Source organism: Mustelus asterias, chromosome 3 (genome assembly GCF_964213995.1).
Source record: "Mustelus asterias chromosome 3, sMusAst1.hap1.1, whole genome shotgun sequence".
NCBI lineage: Eukaryota > Metazoa > Chordata > Chondrichthyes > Carcharhiniformes > Triakidae > Mustelus > Mustelus asterias.
The window spans coordinates 10,626,352-10,648,389 of record NC_135803.1 but is presented as its reverse complement, the minus strand read 5'-3'; the positions used below and the strand labels follow the sequence as shown (position 1 = coordinate 10,648,389).

Here is a 22,038-nt window from a genome sequence, read left to right as displayed (position 1 = left end):
ATTGGATAACTCTTTCAAAGTTCAAATGTTTTCCTTCGGTGCTAGGGCAGCCAATTTGTCTAAGTCCTTGTCAAAAGTATTTCCCTGCTTTAAGCAGAAGAGAAGAAAGTGATGATACAAGTGGAGAAGAGTGACATTTTTCTTCGAAGAACTGACATTGAACGGCACGGTGGCACAGTGGTTCAGCGCCAGGGACACGGGTTTGATTCCTGGCTTGGGTCACTGCCTGTGTGGAGTTTGCAAGTTCTCCCCATGTCTGCGTGGGTTTCCTCCGGGTGCTCCGGTATCCTCCCACATTCTGAAAGACATGCTGGTTAGGTGCATTGACCCGAACAGGCACCGGAGTGTGACGACTCGGGGAATTTCACAGTAACTTCATTGCGGTGTTAAATTAAGCCTCACTTGTGACTAATAAACTTTTACTTTCGAACAGTTTCCATTTTATTTATCTGATCGCTTGTGTTTTTTCTAAGCTCTCCCATCTCATTTTCTGGCTCTTCTCCCACACTGTCTTTTCTTTCTTTCTGCAAATTTGTCCAGATGGAGTTGGAAATTTTAACATCAGGACTGGCAACCTCTGATGAGATTCAGCTTTTCCTGCAGTCTTTCTTTGAGGTCTTTGATGAGTTGTGCAACTGAGCACTTGGACAGGAATTGGTTGGTCAAAGTGACTCAGCCGGGATTTGTAAAGCTAATTCGTGTCCAACCAATCTATTTGGATTATTTCATGGTGGCTAGGATAATCTTTATGGACTGTGGCTTTGGTAAAAAAGTTGGATGGGCTTCCAGAAAGCACATGATAAGGTTCCACAGAGTGAGGGTGAAAGCACACGGCATTAGAAATAACCTTGTGATGTGGGTCAGTAGTCAATTGGGAGGTCAGATACAGAGACTAGGGGCTAAGGCCTCACTTTCGAGTTGGTGGGATGCAGAGGAAGGACATGCTGATTTCATATTGCTGAGACTGACTTAAGACACCAGGGCAGCACTGTGGCACTGCTGGGACCCAGGTTCAATTCCCAGCTTGGCTCACTGTCTGTGTGGAGTTTGCATGTCCTCCCCGTGTCTGCGTGTGTTTCCTCCGGGTGCTCCGGTTTCCTCCCACACTCCGAAGATATGCAGATTAGGTTGATTGGCCATGGTAAATTGCCCCTTAGTGTCCCAAGATATATAGGCTAGCGGGATAAATATGTGGGGCTATGGGGTAAACATGGTTAAGCGTCGATGCAGATTCAATGGGTCGAATGGCCTCCTTGTGCACTATAGGGATTCTATGATTTGTCAGATCCCAAGACATCTTCAGAGAGATAAACAAAGACAAGTGTTAGAAATTAAGACACGCATGAACTGAGAGGCTGTTTCAATATTGGGTCTCAGGCCTCAGTTTAATGCTTTGGAGAAGTTGCTAGCTCTTGTCACATCTCCACAGGCAGCTCAGGTTCCAGCAGTAATGCAATTTTGGTTCTGCTTAGCTTTCCAGCAATGGCTTCAAGTATATCCCTGGGGGTGGGGGTAGTTTGAAATTCAGGAAGGTTAGCCTCCCGAAGCAATCCTACAGAAATAGCTCAGCAGGACATTTTTCTCACTTGCTGCTCACAGCATCTTGTGCAAGCCCGATTGACGTGTCTTACTGCGGTAGCAAATGGAACTCTTACGCTCCAAGAGGAATTAGTTGGCTTCGAAGCACTTTAGGCACCTTGCAGCTGTGAATGGCCCCGTGTGAAGACGAGTTCTTCCTCTATATCAGTATACTACTGCGGAGCAATTTCATACAGTATTACACAGCACAGAAACAATCCAGCTGGTTTGTGCCAGTGTTTATGTTCCACACAAGCATCCTCCCACCTAACCTAATTTAACATTCCGGGCACATCTTCCTATCCCTATAATGCCTGTGATTTAATTTAACTTTCTGTTAAATGCATCAATTCACACCTAAGATACTTATTGTAGTAGCAACTTCCACATTGTCTGGGAAAAGAGGCTTTTAGAATCGTAGATTTATAGAACTCTACAGTGCAAAAGGAGCCATTCAGCCAACAACAATCCCATCCTAACCCCACATAGAACATAGAACATAGAAAGCCACAGCACAAACAGGCCCTTCGGCCCACAAGTTGCGCCGATCACATCCCCACCTCTAGGCCTATCTATAGCCCTCAATCCCATTAAATCCCATGTACTCATCCAGAAGTCTCTTAAAAGACCCCAACGAGTTTGCCTCCACCACCACCGACGTCAGCCGATTCCACTCACCCACCACCCTCTGAGTGAAAAACTTACCCCTGACATCTCCTCTGTACCTACCCCCCAGCACCTTAAACCTGTGTCCTCTCGTAGCAACCATTTCAGCCCTTGGAAATAGCCTCTGAGAGTCTACCCTATCCAGACCTCTCAACATCTTGTAAACCTCTATCAGGTCACCTCTCATCCTTCGTCTCTCCAGGGAGAAGAGACCAAGCTCCCTCAACCTATCCTCATAAGGCATGCCCCCCAATCCAGGCAACATCCTTGTAAATCTCCTCTGCACCCTTTCAATGGCTTCAACATCTTTCCTGTAATGAGGTGACCAGAACTGCGCGCAGTACTCCAAGTGGGGTCTAACCAGGGTCCTATAAAGCTGCAGCATTATCTCCCGACTCCTAAACTCAATCCCTCGATTAATGAAGGCCAGTACGCCGTACGCCTTCTTGACCGCATCCTCCACCTGCGAGGCCGATTTAAGAGTCCTATGGACCCGGACCCCAAGGTCCTTCTGATCCTCTACACTGCTAAGAATGGTACCCTTCATATTATACTGCTGCTTCCTCCCATTGGATCTGCCAAAATGGATCACCACACACTTATCCGGGTTGAAGTCCATCTGCCACTTCTCCGCCCAGTCTTGCATTCTATCTATGTCTCGCTGCAACTTCTGACATCCCTCCAAACTATCCACAACACCACCTACCTTGGTGTCGTCAGCAAACTTACCAACCCATCCCTCCACTTCCTCATCCAGGTCATTTATGAAAATGACAAACAGCAAGGGTCCCAGAACAGATCCCTGGGGCACTCCACTGGTCACTGACCTCCATGCAGAGAAAGACCCCTCCACAGCCACTCTCTGCCTTCTGCAGGCAAGCCAGTTCTGGATCCACAAGGCAACAGCCCCTTGGATCCCATGCCCTCTCACTTTCTCAAGAAGTCTTGCATGGGGGACCTTATCGAACGCCTTGCTGAAGTCCATATAGACCACATCCACCGCTCTTCCTTCGTCAATGTGTTTGGTCACATTTTCAAAGAACTCAACCAGGCTCGTAAGGCACGACCTGCCCTTGACAAAGCCGTGCTGACTACTTTTGATCATACTAAACTTCTCTAGATGATCATAAATCCTGTCTCTCAGGATCCTCTCCATCAACTTACCAACCACTGAGGTTAGACTCACCGGTCGGTAATTTCCCGGGCTGTCCCTGTTCCCTTTCTTGAATATAGGGACCACATCTGCAATCCTCCAATCCTCCGGAACCTCTCCCGTCTCCATCGACGATGCAAAGATCATCGCCAAAGGCTCCGCAATCTCTTCCCTCGCCTCCCACAGTAACCTGGGGTACATCCCATCCGGTCCCGGCGACTTACCAACCTTGATGCCATTCAATAGTTCCAACACATCCTCTTTCTTTATGTCCACATGCTCGATCCTTTCTGTCCACCGCAAACCAGCAGTACAACCACCCAGATCCCTTTCCACCGTGAATACCGAGGTAAAGTATTCATTAAGCAGCTCCGCCATTTCTAACGGTTCCGCACAAACTTTTCTCCCTTCACCTTTTAAGGGTCCTATGCCTTCACATCTCATCCTTTTACTCTTGACATATTTGTAGAAAGCCTTGGGATTCTCCTTAATCTTACCCGCCAAGGCCTTCTCATGACCCCTTCTCGCTCTCCTAATTTCCTTCTTAAGCTCCTTCCTACATCCCGTATACTCCTCTAAATCCTTAACACCTCCTAGCTCTCTGAACCTTCTGTACGCCTCTCTTTTCTTATTCACCAGGTTCATCACAACCTTCGTGCACCACGGTTCCCGTACCCTACCAACACCCCCCTGTCTCATCGGAACGTTGTCATGCAGAGCTCCAGACAAACATTCCTTGAAAATCCTCCACTTTCCTTCGGTACTTTTCCCCAAGAATGCCTCCTTCCAATTTACCCGTCTAATTTCCTCCCTGATGACACTGTATTTCCCTTTACTCCAGAGAAACACTTTCCTAGCCTGCCTGATCCTATCTCTTTCCAATGCTATCGTGAAGGAGATAGAATTATGATCGCTATCCCCAAGATGCTCACCCACCGAGAGATCCTCCACCTGTCCAGGTTCATTAGCCAGCACCAGATCAAGTACAGCCTCTCCTCTAGTAGGCTTATCCACATACTGTGTCAGGAAACTCTCCTGGACACACCTAACAAACTCCTCTCCATCCAAACCCCTAGCCCTAGGGATATTCCAATCTATGTTTGGGAAATTAAAATCTCCCATCATGACAACTCTGTTATTCCTACATCTCTCCAGGATCTGTTTCCCCATCTGCTCCTCAACATCTCTGTTACTATTGGGCGGCCTATAGAAAACACCCAGCAACGTTACCGACCCCTTCCTGTTCCTAACCTCCACCCACAGAGACTCCGTAGTCAATCCCTCCACGGCGTCCACCTTCTCTACAGCCGTGACACTATCCCTGATCAACAGTGCCACTCCCCCCCCTCTCTTGCCTCCCTCCCTGTCCTTCCTGAAACATCTAAAACCCGGCACCTGAAGCACCCAGTCCTGTCCCTGAGACATCCAAGTCTCCGTAATGGCCACCACATCACAATTCGAAGCAGCAATCCACGCTCTAAGCTCATCCACTTTATTCACTACACTCCTGGCATTAAAATAGACACATCTCAGACCTTCAGCCTGAGCACTTCCCTTCTCCATCACTCGTCTAACCTCCCTCTTACCCTGTTTACATTCCTTATCTATTTGCGAGCTAACCTCCTCGCTCTCAGTCCCCTCATTTCGATTCCCTCCCCCCAACCTTTCTAGTTTAAAGTCTCTCCAGTAGCCTTAGCCAACCTTCCCGCCAGGATATTGGTCCCCCTGGGATTCAAGTGCCACCCGTCTTTTTTAAACAGGTCACACCTGCCCCTAAAGAGGTCCCAATGATCCAAGTACCCAAATCCTTGTCCCTTGCTCCAGTCCCTCAGCCACGCATTCATTCTCCACCGATTCCTGTTCTCACTCTCCCGCGGCACAGGCAGCAATCCCGAGATTACTACCTTTGCATTCCTCTTTCTCAGCTGTCTACCTAACTCCCTATATTCTCTTTTCATGACCCCTTCCCTCTTCCTACCTATGTCAGCAGTACCTATATGCATCACGACCTTCGGCTCCTCTCCCTCCCCCTTCAGGATTTCTGGGACTCGACCAGAGACATCCCGGACCCCTGCACCAGGGAGACAAACCACCATCCGAGAGTCCCGTCTGTGTCCGCAAAAACGCCTATCTGACCCCCTCACCGTAGAGTCCCCAATTAGCACTACCCTCCTTTCCTTACCCTTTTGCACTACTGGGCCAGGCTCAGCTCCAGAGACACTGCCACCGCTGCTTCCCCCAGGTGGGCTGTCCACCCCAGTAGTACTCAGACAGGAGTACTTATTATTAAGGGGCACATCCACCGGGGTGCTCACCATCAACTGAGCTTTCTCCTTCCTCACTGTTACCCAGTTACCCTCCTCCCGTGGTCCCGGTGTGACCACCTGCTGATAGCTCCTGTCAATGACCTCCTCACTATCCCTAACCCGGCGAAGGTCCTCGAGCTGCAATTCTAGTTCCCTAACATGGTCCCTTAGGAACCGCAGCTCAACACACCCAGCACAGATATGGTCGTCCGGGAGGCTAGGAGCCTCCAGGACCTCCCACATCCTACATTGGGAACAACATACGGGCCTCACACTCATAATTGCCCCTTTAAACACACAGGGAAAAAGAAAGTGAATGAAAATTTTAAACTTACCTTTCCTCCTCCTGTTTTCTCCAAAGCCCTGCTCTCACTGGGTCTTTTTTTTAGGTTAGAGGAGGAGGGAGGGTGGGATACTCTACAAGTGTAGAGTATCGGGATTCCTCTCTGTTCCAATTTATTGGGGAAAAAAAAATCTCTCTCTCCCAGACCTCCCTGCGCGACCACTTCCGGGTTTAGATATTTTTAAAGAAAAAACCCGCGAAAAAGTAAGTTAAAAATAACAGCGCTTACCCGCAGCACTCCTCTCGCGAATCTCTCCCTCTCTGCTGCACTTCCAAGACGCAATGAGCCACATGTTTACCCTGCTAATCCCCCTGACACTGAGGGGCAATTTAGCATGGTGAACCCACCTAACCTGCACATCTTTGAAGTGTGGGAGAAAACCAGAGCACCCGGTGGAAACCCACGCAGACACACGTAGAGCATGCAATTTCCACACAGACAGTGACCCAAGGCCGGAATCGAACCTGGGTCCCTGGCGCTGTGAGGCAGCAGTGCTAACCACTGTGCCACTGTGTCGCCCCAACCTCCTGAGTTCCTTATTAGATTTATTAAAGAAGAATTATGTTCTTATGTTTTTCTGTCCTTTGTTATTTCATGGGGCTTCTGTTTTCTGGAGAAAAGGGCCCCAGGCCTCAACTCTTTTTTTCCTCATTTAATAACTAACTCTCATTTATTCTCGAGCAGTTAAATGCCATGTGCTGCAATGCAGCGTGCTGTACATTCCTCCATGCTGTGAAAGTCCTTGACCTGCTGTTTGCCACATCACTGACGCAGATGGCTTGGTTTCCAGCCATGTCACTTTAGAAGAGTGAGAAGGTCAAGTTGAAGGAGATTGCTCCCCCACTACTACCCACTGCTCTCAAAGAGCCCATGTGCTTTCTGAAGTGCTACACAGTTAAACGTCTCAGCCGCACTCATTTTTCACTGAGTTAAGCTTCTACTTTCCAATATCCATTACATTCATTCTGAGCCAGGGATTTGAACTAATCACCCATTTACACATATCCAGGACTGGTAAGAACATAAGAACATAAGAACTAGGAGCAGGAGTAGGCCATCTGGCCCCTCAAGCCTGCTCCGCCATTGAATAAGATCATGGCTGATCTTTTCGTGGACTCAGCTCCACTTACCCACCTGCTCACCATCATTCATTTGCTGTTCAAAAATTTATCTATCTCTGCCTTAAAAACATTGAATGAGGTAGCCTCAACTGCTTCACTGAGCAGGGAATTCCACAGATTCACAACCCTTTGTGTGAAGAAGTTCCACCTCAACTCAGTCCTAAATCTGCTCCCTCTTATCTTGAGGCTATGCCCCCTAGTTCTAGTTTCACCCGCCAGTGGAAACAACTTCCCTGCTTTTATCTTATCTATTCCCTTCATAATCTTATATGTTTCTATAAGATCTCCCCTCATTCTTCTGAATTTCAATGAGTATAGCCCCAGTCTACTCAGTCTCTCCTCATAAGCCAACCCTCTCAATTCCAGAATCAACCTAGTAAATCTCCCCAGCACCCCCTCCAGTGTCAGTATATCCTTTCTCAAGTAAGCAAGCCCTCCCACTCGACTTTCCATCTGTTTGTTAACATGTTCCAGCTCTCCTTGCGCATTTTCCTTTTGGGAATGCACACACATTTGAAAGGCTCCTGACCAAAGGCTGGAGGAATGGGCGTGTGTCCAACTTGACAAACCTGTGTTCCCGGCACTGGCAGGTCCAGCAAAATAAAAATAAGGGTGTGGGGGGTGAGTGTAAGTCTGTGTTACACCCAGTCTCAGGTTTCTCACTCAATCTCACACCCACCCACCCACCTACACCCATTCACAGCCATCCACCCACCCACATACACTGACCCTCAGTTTGGTCTCCTTACTTGAGAAAGGATACACTGGCACTGAAGGGCAGCATGGTGGCACAGTGGTTAGCACTGCTTCCTCACAGCACCAGGGAACCGGGTTCAATTCGTGGCTTGGGTCTGTGTGGAGTTTGCATGTTCTCCCCGTGTCTACGTGGGTTTCCTTCATGTGCCCCGGTTTCCTTCCACAGTCTGAAAGATGTGCTGGTTAGGTACATTGGCTGTGTTAAATTTTCCCTCAGTGTACCTGAACAGGCGCCTGTGTTTGGCAACTGGGGGATTTTCACAGTAACTTCATTGCAGTGTTAATGTCAACCTACTCGTGACGAATAAATAAACTTTAACTTTGGAGGGGGTGCAGAGGAGATTCATTAGGTTGATTCCGGAGTTGAGAGGGTTGGCTTATGAGGAGAGACTGAGTAGACTGGCTCTATATTCATTGGAATTCAGAGGAATGAGGGGAGATCTTATAAAAACACATAAGATTATGAAGGGAATAAATAAGATAGAAGCAGGGAGGTTGTTTCTACTGGCAGGTGAAAATAGGACTAGGGGGCATGGCCTCAAAATAAGGGAGAGCAGCTTTAGGACTGAGTTGAGGGGGAACTTCTTCACACAAAGGGTTGTGAATCTGTGGAATTCCCTGCCCAGTGAAGCAGTTGAGGCTACCTCATTGAATGTTTTTAAAGCAAAGATAGATAGATTTTTGAACAGTAAAGGAATTAAGGATTATGGTGAGCGGGTGGGTAAGTGGAGCTGAGTCCACAAAAAGATCAGCCACGATTTTATTGAATGGTGGAGCAGGCTCGAGGGGCCAGATGGCCTACTCCTGCTCCTAGTTCTTATGTTCTTATGTTCTCTCACACTCTGGTCATTTTTTTAGCTTGCTCTATTTTAACTTAATAATTAATTGCTACAATATTGCTATATTTTTGCTCAGCAAGTGTTTCCTTTCTCAAAATTCAACTTTTTTTGAAATTTGTTCATCCGCCATTGGAGTGAGAAAATATGTGAATGTGCCCTCCCCCGAGTGAAGAGGTTGGACAAGCCTGGGGTAGATGGATATATGTTACAGCTCAGCCATGAACAAATACAATGCTGGAACAACTGGGAGGGGCTAGATTCCCTATTCCTGTTCCGATGTTCCTCCCCCCCTGAATTACAAATAATAGTTCCAGAATCCTTAGCTGGTTTGTTCATAAAGATCAAATAGACCCCAAGGTACAATCCCTGCCAAAATTGCATTGACTGACTTTTGCTGAGCTTGAGCTAAAGGAGTGACAATTCACCTCAGTACCCTTCAACTAATTGCTTTCCCCTCATAAAGTGATGTGCCTTCCAGTTGCAGATCCTCATTCTGTAGACTAGCAGGTGACGATGCGGGTGAGGAACACGTCTGCCTCAAGAGTCTACAGCAGCATTGACATTCCCCAGGAGTTCATACCTACAATCTCCACAGTGCAGAAGGAGGCCCATTGAGTTTGCACCACACCTCTGAAAGAGCATCCTACCCAGGCCCTTCCCTCTGCCATAACCTGTGCATTTACCATGGCTAATCTATCTAACCTTTACTACCGGGCAATTTATCGTGACCAGTTCTCCTAACCTGCACATATTTGGAGTGTGGAGGGAAACCGGAGCACCCGGAGGAAACCTGTGCAGATGCGGGGAGATCGTGCAGACTCCACGCAGATAGTCACTCAAGGTCAGAATCGAATCTGGATTTCTGATGCTGTGAGGCAGCAGTGCTAGCCAGCAGTGCTAACCATTGCGCCACCGTGCCATTCTTTTGGTGGTGTAGTTCCAGTCGGCTCCCTTTCTCCTTCACACCCCACTGCCCCAGACAAAGCTGGACAGGTACATGACTGAGAATGTTGGCCATTGGGTCCCTCAAGCCTGCTCCATCATTCAAGAAGTATGTGGCTTATCTTCTCTTGTAACTCCACATTTCTGACTTCTTCCCGGATCCCTTCCCCACTTGATGTCATTTTGAAAAAGGTCCCCGCCTTCCTCCCATCCTTCCCCCGCCATCCCCATGGACCAGGAACATTCTACATTCACAGAGCTGGAGCAGGGATGTCAGGCTAAATGATCTCTTTCTTTGTTGTAGTCATAGAGCTTTACAACACAAAAAGAGGCCCTTCAGCCCGTCATGTCTGTGCCAGCCTCCAAGCACCTACTTATTCTCATCCCATTTTCCAGTACTTGATTCGTAACCTTGTCTGCATTCAAGTGCTTATCTAAATGCTTCTTAAATGTTGTGACGGTTCCCGCCTCTATCAACCCTTCAGGCAGTGAGTTCCAGATTCCCACCATCCTTGGGGTGAAAGAGTTTTTCCTCAAATCCCCTTTAAATCTCCAGCCCCTTAACTTAAATCTACATCCCCTGGGTACTGATCCCTCTACGAAGGGGAAAAGTTCCTTCCTATCCACCCTATCCGTGTCCGTCATGATTTTGTACACCTCGAAGAGGTCCCCCCTCAGCCTTCTCTCCTGTAAGAAAAGCAACCCAGTCTAACCAGCCTGTCTCCATACTCCAGCCCAGGCACAAACAAATTCTATACTTCCCCTGGTGAATCTGAAAAAACACAATATCACACAAAGGGAAAGGAGACTCCAGCATCATTGAAAGCAATGAATTTACATACATGCAGTTCAGAAAATTCTTGAGAAAATATTGTACCAAACACAGGCCAGGGAAAAAAAAATGTTCAGACACTGACACAATCCAGGGGAATACTGGCATGCTCCTGGAAATCCCAATTTTCATAGTAGCACACGCTTGGAATGTTAATTGAAAGTACTGATTTATCTGGGAAATCCCACGGTAAACACGGACACATTCCAGAAAACCTAACTCTGAATACTGACTCATTTCGGGTAATCCCATTGCAAAAACTGGAGCAATTGCAAATACTGACACACAATTAAGGAAAGCTCAGAAAAAATGCCATAGCAACACAAAGGATTGTACTACGAATGGTAACACACTCAGCAGTTTCCAGTATGAATACTGACATAGGAGATTCCAGTGCAAATTCACGTACACTCTTGTGGATAGCAGTGTAAATTCATGTACACTCTTGTGGATTCCAGTGTAAATCCATGTACACTCTTGTAGATACCAGTGAAAATTTGCATACACTCTTGCAGATAGCACTGTAAATTCATGTGCACTCTTATAGATTCCAGTGTAAATTCATGTACACTCTTGTAGATAGCGGTGTAAATTCACGTACACTCTTGTAGATGCCGGTGGAAATTCATGTACACTCTTGTAGATTCCAGTGGAAATTCGTGTACACTCTTGTAGATTCCAGTGGAAATTCATGTACATCCTTGTAGATTCCAATGTAAATTCATGTACACTGTTGTAGATTCCGGTGGAAATTAGTGTACACAATTGTAGATAGCAGTGTAAGTTCATGCACACTCTTGTAGATAGCAGTGTAAATTCATGTACACTTGTAGATTTCAATGGAAATTCATGTACACCCTTGTAGATTCCAGTGTAAATTCGTGTACATTCTTGTAGATGCCAGTGTAAATTCATATCCACTCTTATAGATGCTTTGTAAATACATGTGCACTCTTCTAGATTCCAGTGTAAATTCGCATACACTCTTGTAGCTTCCAGTGTAAATTCATGTACACCCATGTAGATTCCAATTTAAATTCATGTAGATAGCAGTATAAAATTCATGTAAATAGCAGTGTAAAATAATGTACCTCTTGTAGATTCTAGTGGAAAATCATGTACACTCTTGTAGATTCCAGTGGAAATTCATGTACACCCTTGTAGATTGCAGTGTAAATTCATGTTACACTCTTAGAGATGGCAGTGTAAATTAATGTACACTCTTGTAGATTCCAGTGGAAATTTATGGACACCCTTGTAGATTCCAGTGGAAATTCATGTACACCCTTGTAAATAGCAATGTAAATTCATGTACACTCCTGTGGATTCGAGTGGAAATTCATGTAGTCTTGTAGATTCCAGTGGAAATTCATGTACAGTCTTGTAGATTTCAGTGTAAATTTGCATACACCCTTGTATATTCCAGTGTAACTTTGCATGCACCCTTAGAGATTCCAGTATAAATTCATATACACTCCTGTAGATGCCAGTGTAAATTCGTGTACACTCTTGTAGATTCCAGTGCTAATTTTCATACACTCTTGTAGATTCCAATGTAAATTTGCATACACCCTTGTAGATTGCAGTGTAAATTCATGTACACCCTTGTAGATTCCAATGTAAATTTGTGTACACTCTTGGAGATTCCAGTGTAAATTCGCATACACTCTTGTAGCTTCCAGTGTAAATTTGTGTACACTGTTGTAGATACCAATGTAAATTCATGGACACTCTTGAAGATTCCAGTGGAAATTCATGTAAACTCTTGTAGATACCAGTATAAATGCATGTACAGTCTTGTAGATAGCAGTGTAAATTCATGTACGCTCCTGGAGAGTGTAAATTCTGATGCTTATAACTGGTAACAGTGCAAATACTCACAACCGATCCAGAAAATTGAACACCAAATGCAGAAGCAGGAAATCACATTCTAAACATTAAAAAACGCCAAGGGCAGAATTTTACAGCCCCGTCCCATTTTCAAGTTCCTGCAACAGTCCATGGACTTTGGAATGGCATGTCATATTTTAGAGTCTGGTCCCCACTCTGAAAGCACCCTAAAATTACGTCCCAGAAAATCCCCCTGTTTATACTGGCACTTTCGAAATAATGTATTGTAAATCTTGGCACACCACAGGATATTCTACTGCAGAAAGTCCCGAAACTCCCCACGGTGCAGATCAGAGCTTCGGGTGGCCTGTTGTATTTCGCACCCCATGGTCTTTGGTGCCCTTGGTGGGCGTCCTCTGGAGGGCCAGGACCTGGAGGGCCCCAGCTGATTCTCGAGTGTCATGGAAATAGCTGTGCCACCCTGTTCAGCCTGTTGCCCTCGAGATGCACCAACGTCAGGAAAGGGGGATTCAGAAGGACTGGAGGTTCTGGAGTCTCCTGAGTTCAAGGCCCCGGGATGGCCTCCAGCACTTTCCCCTCCCACGGGGCACTCATGGGCCCCTGGGACCCTTCTTGGGACAGAGGGACAGCTGGAGTGAGCTCCAGAAGTCTCTGCGTCACCTGGTGCTGTCAGTCTTGGGGGCCCAGCATTGTGTGCACGATGGCGTGAGAGTCCTCAGTAGTGGATCTCTGCATCTGGACCGAGCTCTGGCGCCCCTCTGCAATTGCCCTCTGTGTCTGGGGCATGCTCTTGAAGCCACCCAGAGATTTAACCATTCCTTGGACCGTGCCACCCATGCCTACAAATTCTTGCCTCAGGATTTCCACAACGGTTGCTATCTTTACAGCATTGTCCTGGGTGCCACGCAATGCCGGCACCATCTCCTGCGCTTGAAGGCTGTGGGACTCCTCGAGCGGCCTTACAGTTGCCAAATGTTGCTGACACCCCCTCCTGCAGTTCCTCGACTCTGCCTTTGCATCTCCAACAGCTTTGGGAGAACTTTCTCGGCATTTGGAACAGGTGGCATAGATTGGCACCATGCCTCGACAGGAAGGGGTTGTGATGAGGAGTGTCAGAGGGATTTGAGGAGTTGCGGGGGGGGAGGGGAGTGGTTGTCGGGTGCTGGAAGGCTGTGGGGTGTCAGGAAGTGGATTGATGTGGACATTCCAGGGGTAACAGATGGGATCGTTGCCAGGATGTGACAGATGGACACTTATACCTGCAGCTCCAAGTCATTCATTTTTTTGGGACATTTGGCACCAGTCCTCAGTGTCAGGCTGCAAGCACTGACTGCCACAGCTACCCCATCCCAGGCAGTTCTGTTTCCTTGTTTCTGGGTCATCTTTCCACCCTGGGGTATAGGATGGCCCGTCTCTCCTCCACTGCATCCAGAAACCTTCCGAGCTCTGTTTTCGTGAAGCATGGACCTGCTCCCCGTGCTACCATCCGCCGGGCTTTACTGGCTGTGAGTGCAGGGGGAGCATTTAAATGTAGCTTCCCCTTATTGATGATCCAGCTCAGGTGAGTCATATACCTGGGAGTCCATACCGGCGTGTTTCATGTGGGAGGTCTTTCAGTGCACTAAGGGTGGAACAATGGCGATTTATTTGTGCTGGTATCGCAATTTTTTCTCACCCAAGATGTCTTTTGGTCATTTATTGGGAAAATTCCATCCACTGATGCATTCTCAAAAGTTAGAAAATGGATCCATTCACAAGTATTGCCAATAATGACACATTGCATATTTTAGGCCTTCCCACATTTAAGTATTGACACACTGCAACAAAGTCTACCTCTAAATGCTAGGAACCTCCAGAAACTTGAATTTAAATAGGGGAACACCACGGGAAATAGTCATTTGGTAGCACAGGACTTGAGTATTGCTGAGAAAAAGACGTTTTGTCGAAACTTTTAGTCTTGTAGTCATCAGGACAATGTCAGGGGAAACAACCACTGTATACTGTATGAGAAGAGAGAGCTTATTGGTTGGCAAGTGGACTCTGATTGGTAGAGGCGTTGCCATGGTGAATGAACCAGTTAATGGTGGCTGACAGTTAACTGCCAAGAATTGTTTGAAAAATTAAGACCAGGCAGTGTCGACAAAGTGTATTTTTTTAGCGATAACATAACAAACACTATGGCCAGAATTTTGCCGGCAAGCCCGCTCCGGAATCAGGGCGGGTGAGGCTCGCAGAACGGAATTCTCCGTTGGCCTCGGGTGGGATTTTATGAGTCTCACCCAAGTGAGGACGTAAAATCCCGGCCTCTGAATACTGACGCTTTTGGAGACTGTACATTAAATAGTGAAAATCATTCTACTTCAAATGCTTGACTTACCGTATGAAACTCTATCGTAAAAACAGCGGCAGTGCGGCGGATTACACTGTAAATACTGACACATTCCTGAAAAAGTATACGCTAAGAAGCTGTGGAAATCGAATGAAAAATACTGACACATTCCAAAAAATCATATTGTAAATACTGACTCCCGCTGTGTGTAAATATTGACACATTTCAGGTGATCGCACTCTGAATATTGTGGCATTGCAGGAAGTCCCACTGTAAATACTGGCTAACTGTTGGAAATTCTAATGTATATATTTTTAAAGTTTGTTTATTAGTCACAAGTAAGGCTTACCTTATCACTGCAATGAAGTTACTGTGAAATTCCCCTAGTCGCCACACTTCGGCATCTGTTTGGGCCAATGCACCTAACCAACACGTCTTTCAGACTGTGGGAGGAAACCGGAGCACCCGAAGGAAACCCACGCAGACACGGGGAGAATGTGCAAACTCCACACAGACAGTGACCCAAGCCAGGAATCGAACCCGGGTCCTTGGCGCTGTGAGGCAGCAGTGCTAATCACTGGTTCATATATATTGAAGATTCAGCAATAATTCAAACCTGGGTGCCTAGATCTTGCCTGCGTTCCTGGATTACTAGTTCAGTGACGATACTACTATGCCACTGCCTCCCCAGTGTGTAGGTGTGAGGGGAAAACTGGCTAAAGTTAATTGGATAAATAGATTTAAAAGTATGGGCATAATTAAACAGTTGGGAACATTTAAAGATATACATGTGTCACTGTGGGGCAGCATGGTGGCACAGTGGATAGCACTGCTGCCTCACAGCACCCAGGAGCCAGGTTCATTTGCTGCCTCGGGTGATTGTCCGTATGGAGTTTGCACGTTCTCCCCATGTCTGCGTGGATTTCCTCTGGGTGCTCCTGTTTCCTCCCACAATCCAAAGATGTGCAGGGTAGGTGGATTGGCCCTAAATTGCCCCTTAGTGTTCAGAGAGATTAGAAGCGTAAATATTTGGGGTTATGGGGATAGGGCCTGGGTGGAATTGTTGTCAGTCATAGAGTCATAGAGGTTTACAGCATGGAAGCAGGCCCTTCGGCCCAACTTGTCCGCATTTGGCCCATATCCCTCTATACCCATCGTATCCATGTAACTATCTAAATGCTTTTTAGAAGATAAAATTGTACCCGCCTCTACTACTACCTCTGGCAGCTTGTTCCAGACACTCACCACTCTCTGTGTGAAAAAATTGCCCCTCTGGACACTTTTGTATCTCTCCCCTCTCACCTTAAACCTATGCCCTCTAGTTTTAGACTCCCCTACCTTTGGGAAAAGATATTGACTTCTACCTTGTCTATGCCCCTCATTATTTTATAGACCTCTATAAGGTCACCCCTCAGCCTCCTACGCTCCAGAGAAAAAAGTCCCAGTCTATCCAGCCTCTCCTTATAAGTCAATCCATCAAGTCCCGGTAGCATCCTAGTAAATCTTTTCTGCACTCTTTCTAGTTTAATAATATCCTTTCTATAATAGGGTGATCAGAATTGCACACAGTATTCCAAGTGTGGTCTTACCAATGTCTTGTACAACTTTAACAAGACGTCCCAATTCCTGTCTTCAATGTTCTGACCGATGAAACCAAGCATGCCGAATGCCTTCTTCACCACTCTGTCCACCTGCGACTCCACTTTCAAGGAGCTATGAACATGTACCCCTAGATCTCTTTGTTCTGTAACTCTCCCCAATGCCCTACCATTAACTGAGTAAGTCCTGCCCTGGTTCAATCTTCCAAAATGCATCACCTTGCATTTGTCTAAATTAAACTCCATCTGCCATTCGTCAGCCCACTGGCCCAATTGATCAAGATCCCGTTGCAATTGGAGATAACTTTCTTCACTGTCCACTATGCCACCCATCTTGGTGTCATCTGCAAACTTACTAACCATGCCCCCTATATTCTCATCCAAATCATTAATATAAATGACAAATAACAGTGGACCCAGCACTGATCCCTGAGGCACACCGCTGGTCACAGGACTCCAGTTTGAAAAACAACTCTCTGCAACCACCCTCTGGCTTCTGTCAAGAAGCCAATTTTGTATCCATTTAGATACCTCACTCTGGATCCCGTAAGATTTAATTTAATGAAACAACCTACCATAAAGGTAGGTCAGTGTCGGGTTGATGGGCCGAATGACCTCCTTCTGTCCTGTAGGGATTCTATGATTCTATGAAAATGTTCATTCCATTGAAAAACAGAAACTTAGCAAGGAAGATCTATCAATGGGCAAAATAAAAGAAATTCCAAGGTGTTTTATATGTATATTAAGGGCAAAAGGGTAATCAGGACAGAGTAGGGCCCAGTGTGGACAAAAGTGGCAAACTGTGCGCCTGGCCAAAAGATATTGGTGAAGTATTGAATGAGTATTTTGTATTTGTGGTCTCTATGGAGGTGGACAATGCAGGTGTAGAAAGCAGGGAGGAGGACTGTGATATAATTGAACAGATTAGCAATAAGAAGGTGGATATGTTAGTGATTTTGCTGGACTTAAATGTGGATACATCCTTAGAACCAGATTGCAGGAACTCTGAAGCTAATTTTCACATTTTCTCTGGCCACAGGTGAGGTGCCAGAGAATTGAAACTCAGCTAATGTGGTACCATTATTCAAGAAGGGAAGTAAGGAAAAATCAAGTAAATACAGGCTAGGGAGTCTAATATTAATGGTAGGGAAACTATTGGAAACAATTCTGAGGGACAGAATTAATCTCTACTTGGAGATGCAAGGATTAATCAAGGATAGTCAGCAAGGCTTTGTCAGGGGGAGACCATATCCAACAAATTTAATTAAATTTTCCGAGGAGGTGACAAAGTGTGCAGATGAGGGCAGTGCAGTTTATGTAGTCTACATGGACTTCAATAAGGCTTTTGAGAAAGTCCCGCACAGGAGACTGATCAGGAAGTTAAGAGTCCATTGAATTCAGAAAAAAGTTGCCAAATTGGTTCCAAAATTGGCTTTGTGGCAGGAGGCAGAGTTTGAAGGTTGTTTTTGTGACTTGAAGCCTGTGTCCAGCGATATACCATAGGGATTGGTGCTGGACCCCTTGCTGTTTGTTGTGTACATTAATGATCTAGATATGAAAATAGGAGGTATGATCAGTAAGTTCACAGATGACATGAAGGTGCGGTAAATAGTGAGGAGGGAAGCCTCAGATTACAGGATGATATGGATGGGTTGGTCAGGTGGCAAATAGAATTTAACCCTGAAAGTTGTGAGGTGATACATTTTGGAATGACTAACAAAGCAAGGAAATACACAGTGAATGGTAGGATGAAAGGAAGTGCAGAGGACCAGAGGGAACTTGAGGGTACATGTCAAAGGATCCCCGAAGGTTATAGGATAGGTACATAAGGTGTTTAAGAAGGCATATGGGATGCCTTTATTAGCAGAGGCATAAGATATAAGAGCAGGGAGGTTATGATGGAGTTGCATAAAATGCTCGTTACATTACAGCTGGAGCACTGTGCGGTGCTGGTCACTACACTATAGGAAGGATGTGATTGCAGTAGAAAGGTGCAGAGGAGATTCACAAGGATGTTGCCTAGGTTAGAGTGTTTCAGCTGTGAAGAAAGGCTGGATAGATTGGGATTGTTTTCCTGAGAGCAGAAAAGACTGAGGGGGGACCTCATTGACGTGTACAAGATTATGAGGGATATAGATAGGATGGATAGAACATTTCCCCTTAGTAGAGGGGTCAATAACCAGGGGCATAGATTTAAGGCAAGGAGCAATAGATTTTGAGGAAAACCTTTTTCTCCCAGAGAGTGGTGGAAATCTGGAACTCACTGTCTGAAAGGGTAGTGGAGGCAGAGACCCTCACACATTTAAGAAGCATTTATTCTCTGGAGTTTAGACAAATGATCTCGTGAAGACATACAAGATTCTGAAGGGGCTTGAGAGGCACTGAGAGGCTGTTTCCCCTGGATGGGGAATCTAGATGTGGAGATGCCGGCGTTGGACTGGGGTGGGCACAGTAAGAAGTCTCACAACACCAGGTTAAAGTCCAACAGGTTTATTTGGTAGCAAATACCATAAGCTTTCGGAGCTTGCTGCTCCGAAAGCTTATGGTATTTGCTACCAAATAAACCTGTTGGACTTTAACCTGGTGTTGTGAGACTTCTTACTGGGGAATCTAGAACATGGGTGGACAGTTTCATAATCAGGTGATAAGCATTTAGGCTGAGGTGGAATTTTTTCGTTCATAGGATTGTGAACCTTTGTAATTCTCTACCCCAGAGGATAGTAGATGCTGCATCAATGAATACATTTAAGGCTGAGATAGGCAAATGTTTGGTCTTTCAGGGCATCAAGAGGTAAAAGGAGGAGAAGGGAAACTGAAGGTGAAGCCAAAGATCAACCCTGATCATATTGCATGACGGAGCAAGCTTGATTGGCCGAATGGTCTAATCCCGCTCCTGGTTCTTACATTCTTATGTTCTCACTCCAGAACATCCGAACACTGGCACACCAGTGCTGATTCGATTGTGAATACTGACACTCTCCAGGGACTCCCCCTGACACTACTGAGACATTCCAGGAAATCTCACTGTTTATACTGACTCACATAAGGAAATTGTGATGAATTGACACTTTTGAGGCAATCTGACTGTAAGCAATCACACACTGCAGAAACTCCCGACATAAATATTGATGCACCAGAAGGCATTCTATTGAAAATATTGACACATTTCAAGAAATCGCTTTGTGAAAGCACTGCAATTGCTGGCATAATCTGCAAAAAAGTAACTGTAAATAGTGACCCATTGCATGACGTCTCCTTATAAACACTGACATCCAGCAGGAAATCCCATTGTAATATTGACACACTCCAGACAATCCCAATGTCGTGTTGATACTTTCCAGGCTTTCCCTTTGCAAATGCTGACAAACTCCAGACGATTCCACTCTAAATACTGGCACACTTCAGGAGATTCCAGTGCCGATAGTCGCCAGGGGAACTCCCTCTCCAGATAAATATACACTCAAGGAAATCCCTCTGCCATTACTGACACACTCCAATTATAGAAAAACTGAGGAACTCTAAGAGGTTCCAGTACGAATGTTAAATCCCATTCTAGACATTGACTCACAATACTGACACACTCCAGAAAATGATTACTGTAAATACTGAAACACTGTAGGCGATACAACTGTAAATACCACTACTACTGTAGTCCAAAGATGTGCAGGTTAGATGGATGGGCCATGCTAAATTGCCCCTTAGTGTCAGGGGGCTAGCTAGGGTAAATGCATGGGATTAAGGGGCTAGGGCCTGGGTGGGATTGTGGTCAGTGCAGACTCGATGGGCCTAATAGCCTCATTCTGCGCTGTAGAATTCTGCGATTCTATGAAATGCCGGCAGACTCAGGAACATTAACTCTATATTTCGACTCACTTCAGGATGTTCGATTATAAAACAAAAGCCAGACACTGCAAATGCTGGAAATCTGAAATATAAAAGAGTTGCAAATGCTCAGCGGGTCAGACGTATCTGTGAAGGGAGAAAGAGTGTTAAACTTCGAGGTCAATGACCTGGGGATCTTCACAGTAACTGCATTGTAGTGTTAATGTCAGCCTAATTGTGACACTAATAAATAAACTTACATCAGAACAAAAGGTTGCCTTGTGAATACTACAACATTCCTGGAAATCCCATGATGTATACTGATTCGCTTTTGGAAATTCCTGGCATAAAATAGGGGATTCTATTGTAAAAACTCTTACACTCCAACTAATTAATAATACATTCCAGAAATGTATTATTTCTGGGCATCATGGTGGCATAGTGGTTAACACTGCCCCACAGCGCCAGGGACCCATGTTCAAATTCAGCCTTGGGTCACTGTCTGTGTGGAGTTTGCACATTCTCCCCATGTTTGTGTGGGTTTACAGTGAATGTCAGTATTTACAGTGAGTCTACCCTGTGTGTGTATCAGTATTTACAGTGAGTCTACCCTGTGTGTGTCAGTATTTACAGTGAGTCTACTCTGTGTGTGTCAGTATTTACAGTGAGTCTACCCTGTGTGTGTCAGTATTTACAGTGAGTCTACCCTGTGTGTCTGTCAGTATTTACAGTGAATCTACCCTGTGTGTGTCAGTATGTACAGTGGGTCTACCCTATGTGTGTCAGTATTTACAATGAGTCTACCCTGTGTGTGTCAGTATTTACAGTGGGTCTACCCTATGTGTGTCAGTATTTACAATGAGTCTACTCTGTGTGTGTCAGTATTTACAGTGAGTCTACCCTGTGTGTGTCAGTATTTACAGTGAATCTACCCTGTGTGTGTGTCAGTATTTACAGTGAATCTACCCTGTGTGTGTCAGTATTTACAGTGGGTCTACCCTGTGTGTGTCAGTATTTACAGTGAATCTACCCTGTGTGTGTGTCAGTATTTACAGTGGGTCTACCCTGTGTGTGTCAGTATTTACAATGAGTCTACCCTGTGTGTGTCAGTATTTACAGTGAGTCTACCCTGTGTGTGTCAGTATTTACAGTGAATCTACCCTGTGTGTCTGTCAGTATTTACAGTGAATCTACCCTGTGTGTGTCAGTATGTACAGTGGGTCTACCCTATGTGTGTCAGTATTTACAATGAGTCTACCCTGTGTGTGTCAGTATTTACAGTGAATCTACCCTGTGTGTGTGTCAGTATTTACAGTGAATCTACCCTGTGTGTGTGTCAGTATTTACAGTGAGTCTACCCTGTGTGTGTCAGTATTTACAGTGAATCTACCCTGTGTGTGTGTCAGTATTTACAGTGAATCTACCCTGTGTGTGTGTCAGTATTTACAGTGGGTCTATCCTGTGTGTGTGTCAGTATTTACAATGAGTCTACCCTGTGTGTCTGTCAGTATTTACAGTGAATCTACCCTGTGTGTGTCAGTATGTACAGTGGGTCTACCCTATGTGTGTCAGTATTTACAATGAGTCTACCCTGTGTGTGTCAGTATTTACAGTGAATCTACCCTGTGTGTGTGTCAGTATTTACAGTGAATCTACCCTGTGTGTGTGTCAGTATTTACAATGAGTTTACCCTGTGTGTGTGTCAGTATTTACAGTGAATCTACCCTGTGTGTGTGTCAGTATTTACAATGAGTCTACCCTGTGTGTGTGTCAGTATTTACAGTGAATCTACCCTGTGTGTGTGTGTCAGTATTTACAGTGAATCTACCCTGTGTGTGTGTCAGTATTTGCAGTGAATCTACCCTGTGTGTCAGTATTTACAATGAGTCTACCCTGTGTGT

General features: G+C 45.5%; 1 protein-coding gene across 3 annotated transcripts in view; it reads left to right on the top strand.

Annotated features, from left to right (window-relative positions):
• The window catches only part of LOC144486727 (neprilysin-like), a 215,739-nt gene that overhangs the window by 46,223 nt on the left and 147,478 nt on the right, over positions 1-22,038 (top strand). The window lies entirely within an intron of this gene.